The sequence below is a fragment of the Lagopus leucura genome, unplaced genomic scaffold, assembly GCF_019238085.1.
Source record: "Lagopus leucura isolate 7727_CA_CO unplaced genomic scaffold, USGS_WTPT01 Super-Scaffold_100017, whole genome shotgun sequence".
Classification (NCBI taxonomy): Eukaryota; Metazoa; Chordata; class Aves; order Galliformes; family Phasianidae; genus Lagopus; species Lagopus leucura.
Window position 1 is genome coordinate 753,620 of NW_024962271.1, and position 6,000 is coordinate 759,619.

The following is a 6,000-nucleotide window of genomic DNA, read 5'->3' on the forward strand; positions in this document are numbered from 1 at the left end:
GACTGTCTGACCCAAATCCCAGCAACAGTTCCTACTTTGAGGCACTTCCCTAAGAGTTTAAAAATAGATGCTCTGCCACCGCCGTTTACAATGCAGCCATTTAGCACCGGCGATTTTCCCTGCAGCCTGCCCTGTAGGTAGAGCAGGAGGGAACAGACAGCCAACATATGCTGCTGCTGTACCCCTTCATTTGGCCGGGTGCCCTCAGCTAAACAGGAGCCCGTACCCACCACCCATCTAAGGCAAACATTGAACTTACAGAAAGGGCAGCCTGGAAAGCCAGCTGCTGCTCCATCGCAGAGCCCCAGGACCGAGCCAACATGGCTGGGTTTGACCGGAGCTTTGCAACAAACAGTGCATTATTCCTGGTGATGTTCTTCTCTGTATCTTGCTTTGCACCTTCCCAAAAAGGGGTCATTTGAGCAGCCTTATTCACTTTGGGTGTTCAAGACAATTCCCGTGCTTTGGCTGCAGGTGAGGAGCAGGGAACATCCAAGGGGAGGGTGAGGTGATGGGAGCAAAGAGAATCATGGAATAATGAAGGTTTGAAAAGACCCCTAAGATCCCCAAGTCCCATCCCAACCCACCCCACCATGCCCACTGACCACGTCCCTCAGTGCCACATCTCCACAGTTCTGAAACACCCCCGAGCCCGTGACTCCACCACACCCTGGGCAGCCCGTGCCAATGCCCAACCACTCGTTTGGAAAAGAAATTTTTCCTAATATCCAACCTGAAAGAGCCGCAGTGCCAAAGGTTAACTGAAAGCAGCAGAGAGATGCTCACATTTCATTGAGTTCAGACATCCATCTGCTCACACCCCCCTCCCCACTCCGACGGCCTCATGCCCAGGTGCAACCAAACACTGGGCCATGTGTCAGAGCTCAGCCAGCCCAGCGCTGGGCAAAGCCTCCAGTCTGCACTAGGAACTCCTCATTAGGGAAGATGAAAAGCATATTTTGCCTTTGGGATGAGATTTGACATTTTTCGGGGAGAATGTTCAGCTGACAGTCAGCTGAGCGAGGCTCTGCTGTTATTTTCAAGGTTTTAGGAGCAGTGTTATGCTTCCCTTTAACTGCACCAGGCTCCTGATGCTGGTGCCAGGGACACATCTGGGAGTGCTCAGAAATGGGTGAGTCGGCAGAAAGCAGCTCCCAAATACTTTGCAAGGCAAATCCGAGCTGGGACAGCAGGAGCTTCTGCTGGGCTCCGAGGAAGTGAAAAAGCAGCACTGGACTTTGGAAAAGAGTATTTATAGAAAGCTATTTCCCCAGCTCAGAGCTGGAGCTGCATGTCACAGGGAACAGAGGAGCTGGGGGCTGGCAGGAGTGCTGCCTTCTGCCTTTCATTATGTCCTTGCCTCACCCTCACACAGCTATTGATCTTCAGCTGCCTCCTGGGGAGCACACAAGTGGGTTCTGCTCCTCCATATGGGAAACACATGCAGTCAAAGCATCCCGAGAGCTGGGAGTGATGTGTGGGACAGGCTGATGCTGCAGTGAAACACAAGGGCTAGCACCAAAAGCAGCAAAGCAGTGGGGGATCTGCCTGGTGTCAAACTGATCCCTGTACAAAAAATTCAAGTGAGGAAGCCACAATAGAATCATAGAATAACCTGGGTTGGAAGGGACCCATAAATCCAACTTCTAATGCACTTCATGCAGGAACTGAGATGCACACATGTAATGCTTTACAGAACGACCCCAGCTTCAAAAGAAGAGGGGGATGACAAGATCCTTGGATTCAGCATCCTCAAGGCCACATGGAAACATCTGGCTCTGCCACTGCAGTCCACTCCCATGCAGCCCCAGTGGCTGAGATTCTATGCAAAACCACATGAAAAACCCACTAGAAACAGACACACCACATGACAACACCGTGAAATTCCTTCTAGATGGGACTTCAGAGCCACACCAACTCCAGCTCCCTGGAACAGAACGGATGTGCCTATGGGCAGCCAATTAATTCATCATCCCTTATGTTGGTCAGTTTCCCCTCCACATGAACCCTTCCCATTCATTAGAGATAAACGCACATCAGTCCTTCATCACCCTTTGCAAATCATACACTCAGATGTCTTGATGGAGAAGTTACTCACACTGTGCCAATTCGACTGCATACAGACCCTCCTTGCATCCAAACACCCCAAACCACAATTCAGATGCATGCAAACTCACCTTGCCGAGCACTTCTTAGGAAGCAGTCGCTCCTCCAAGCTTGCTGCTGGGAAATAAATTATATAGCTGCAATATTTCAGCGAGGAGGGGGAAAGGATGCAGGGAGCCCAGGGAGGTGTGGGGACGCGAGGTCTCGGCTCAGCAGCGAGCACCAACTGCGGTCTCGCAGAGCTCCCCAGTGGTATTTATGCTCTCCAGGCAAAGAGGACACAACTCTGGATCATCCCGTTTGGCAATCGGCCTGTAAAACAGAAGGGGGAAAAAAAATAGAAAAAAAAAAAGGAGGCAGGAGTAGAGGAGTGTCGCTTTGCATCGCACCGCTGTTGGACGACACTCATTGGGGCGAGCAAAATTAGGACCGTCCTCCCAAAGGCTGTAACACAACACCCAGCAAGAAGAGGAGGAGGAGGCAGCAGCCCCATATAAGCGGGGTTACACTCATTCTCTCTTCAAGCAGCTTGCAGGCAGAGCTGCTGCCCAGCCCTGCTCTCTGCCACGGGTATTCAGTGGTGAGCTTGGGGAAAAAAAAAACAACACCCAAATTAGGGTTGTTTTTTTTTTTTTGCATGGGACAGAAGCCAGCTTCGTCCTCTCGGCTGCTGGCTCAGCAATTCCCAGCACTCCATGGGAAAAGCCCAGCCATGCCCCAGCCAGGCAGCATCACTCCTTTTCTTCCCCAATTGGGCATCTGCTGAGCAAAGGCAGATTTCTATCCCTCTGAGGTCCGTTTCCAGAGCTCACCCAGCACTGACGTTCCTTGCACACAAATGCAGCTGTCAGCAGGAACAGCAGGAGCAAGCAAAGCATGGTGCAAGCTCACCTCTGCTGCAGGACACCCCAAGAGCCCAGTGCAGCCTCCCAGCACGATCCTTCCCTGCGGTGTCAGCCCACATGCACTGTTGAAACGTGGTTTTACACTCTGAGAAAGGAAATGACTGAGCAAAAGATCTTATTCTTTTCTTCTTCTTCTTTTTGTTTTAATCAGACAAACAGGAAAAGCAAAGTGGTACCCTGAGTAATTACACGAGTGCATCACAGCACTCCGTGCAGCAGAGTGGGGTGGGATGCTACCACGACAGCACCCAGTCCTTCCTGCATGGTTCTTGGGGATAGAGATTCCTTCCATTCTTCTAAACAACAAATTATTTCTTTATGCAAAACAGCAGCCAATCTGATGGACAGTTTACAGGCTTCCAAGATTTTGCCACTAAGCACAATTGTTTATCAAAGCTGCTCATTATCACATGAGCAAAGCAGAACGCCCCTCAAAATGGAGCCACATCCATGCCACCGCTGTTGATTTCATCTCATGCACCGTCGTCCCAAGAACTTCTGCAGAAGCAGCAGCAGATTCTCATCGCTTGGGAATCTTCAGCACTGGGTCGAGGCTTTTTACCCCCAGTGCTGCTGGGTCGTAGAATCACTGATGGAAAGGGTCTCTGAGATCACCAATCACACCCCACCATGCCCACTCACCATGTCAGTACGGTATCACTCACACACATCCCGGTGTCCCCACTCAGTACAACACCAGACCCTGCTGCTTGCTCTCACAAATGTATTTACTGAGAGTATTTCAGCACAAATTATGAACCGACAGCATACGCTCCATCAATCCCAACAGGCGATTCGGTGCCATTTGGGCAGCTCTCTCCCGTAAGGTTGAGATGCTGTCCCAACTGCGGGCCGTTCTAAGGACAAAACAGGGCTTTGCTTTGACATCTCTGCATCCTCCTGCTGCTCTCTTGCCGCTCCAGCAGTGCTGACTCATGGCCTCTGGAGGTGCTTCTCACCGTGCTTGCCAGAAAGTTGAGTTGCTCATTTAACCTCTCACATAGCAGCAACACAAATTATTTCCAGCTCTCTCAGGAATGCGGTTTTTTGTCATCTCCACAAACGTTCCCATCAGAAATTATTCATACAATCATGAAGGCTGGAAAAGACCTCTGCTATCACCAACACACCCCACCATGCCCACGTCCCTCACTGCCACATCCCCACGTGCACGGACAGTGACTCCATCCTGGGCAGCTGTACCACTGCATCACCGCTCTTCCAGGCTAAGAAATCATTCCTAATATCCAACACGAACCTCTCCCAACCCAATTTGAGGCCTTCACAGTTCTCACCCATCCTATGTCAATTTTCCATCAGCCCCGCTGCCATGCAAGCATTTGGTGTTTGGGGTATTTTCTACCATACACCCATGCAGTCTCCCTATGCTCAGCAGCATTCAGGTATGAGCACAGCTCTAAATGAGGCTTTCATTCATCCCATTTTGTTACAAGTCAGCACTTTCGGGTCCTACATTCAACCAAAGCCAAAACAATCAGAAGTTACTTTCAGTCACTCAGCATTATTACGGCCTTGATTATAACATCTCGGTTTCATGTGTGGTAAAAGCCACATAAAGCAGGCTGTACATAAGTATATATTAGGAGAAGATGCTTTTAATGTAATATCCAATGAGTAGGGAGAAACACAGATTTCACTATTCGCCCCTAATTGAACACGCAGACAGCACGTCTTGGTTTTCAACCTAAATCCCCCTTTATTTCTTATTCCAATATGAGCTCAGCAATACCAGGACTGCAGCAAAGCGAAGAATGGGGAATAGACTCAAAGCCATGGCACTGACCTGCAACATCTGGCTCCAGCACTGAAGGGTGCAGTGAGATAACACAGCTGGAGCAAAGCAGTGATAAGAGAAAACATCTCGAGACTTGAATCTTCAAACCCTGTGCTACACAGCCAATGGTCAAACAAAAACATCAGTCAGCAAGACTAAGAAACAAGCAGAAAAGCCACAAAAAGTTGATTGCTGAATGTGGGGGGCCAGCTTTCTTTCCCTTCCCTCCCCCCCTCCTCTTCTCTTTCTTTTGTTACCCGTTTGCCCTCCTTTTCTCTCCTTTTCTTCCCTATACTTTCCTTTTTTTGGGGGGGTCCTTTTCTCTTTTTTTTTTTTCTCCTTTCTCCCCTCCACTTTTCCTCCGCTTCTCTTTCCCATTTATCCCCCTTACTCCCCTCTTTTCATTTCCATTTTCCCCCTTTTTTCTCCTTTCAGAAGGAAGCAACCACTAAAGTTCTTCAGCCCAAACCAGCTCAGAAGCATGAACCAAACTCTCACCTTCACAGATCCTACCCCAGAATAGGTGAATTGCAACCACAACCACCAAGCCCACTCTATGCATTTGCTAAAACTCTCCCCGCTTCCCTGGGGCCATAAAAGCCAAGGATTGTAACACAGGAACCCCTGAACACCCTGAGAACACTCACAGCATGCCACAGGAGCTACGGTCAGATGCACGGAGTCATCCACACATGGAACCATCTGGGTGTGCCACCACTGCCCTCTGCAGTGGTCTGCATACATGTACACACAAAGGGGAGAGCCCTATTGGAAGGGATCTGCTTGGCAATGAGCGAAAAAGAAACACAATTGCTTTCATTATTAAAAGCTACAATCTCTCAGGTAAGTGAAAAATGAAAAGCACAAGTTCTCCCACCCCCAAAGAGCTGCAGGTATCGGAAGCCTTTCTCACCCCAGCCCATCAAACCATCCCTGATTCGTGCTCTGAGATTTTTCTAACAGCATCTCAGCCAATGAGATTTTCATTCTGGGGGAGTTTGGGGTGATTTTCCTTCTTTTACATAACTGCAGACAGAGCGAATAATTAGAGGGCTGCAAAGTTGGGAAGGATTTAATAAGGAAAAGAAACTGTGGTGGTGTGTGTTGATCAGACTTGCCCCGTGGCTCGTACTGCTTTTTCCCCTTTTGAGTAATCCACTGCAGAATAAGAGCATTCGTAATATCCTTACCGAA

The 6,000-nt window shown here is 49.2% G+C and overlaps 1 protein-coding gene across 1 annotated transcript in view; it reads right to left on the bottom strand.

Annotated features, from left to right (window-relative positions):
- The window catches only part of CRISPLD2 (cysteine rich secretory protein LCCL domain containing 2), a 28,151-nt gene extending 25,663 nt beyond the window's left edge, over positions 1–2,488 (bottom strand). The window contains exon 1 of the mRNA XM_042876893.1: positions 2,178–2,488. The gene's annotated coding sequence lies outside the window, so the exon portion shown is untranslated. The remainder of the gene's footprint in view (positions 1–2,177) is intronic.
- Between the last annotated feature and the right edge of the window lie 3,512 nt (positions 2,489–6,000).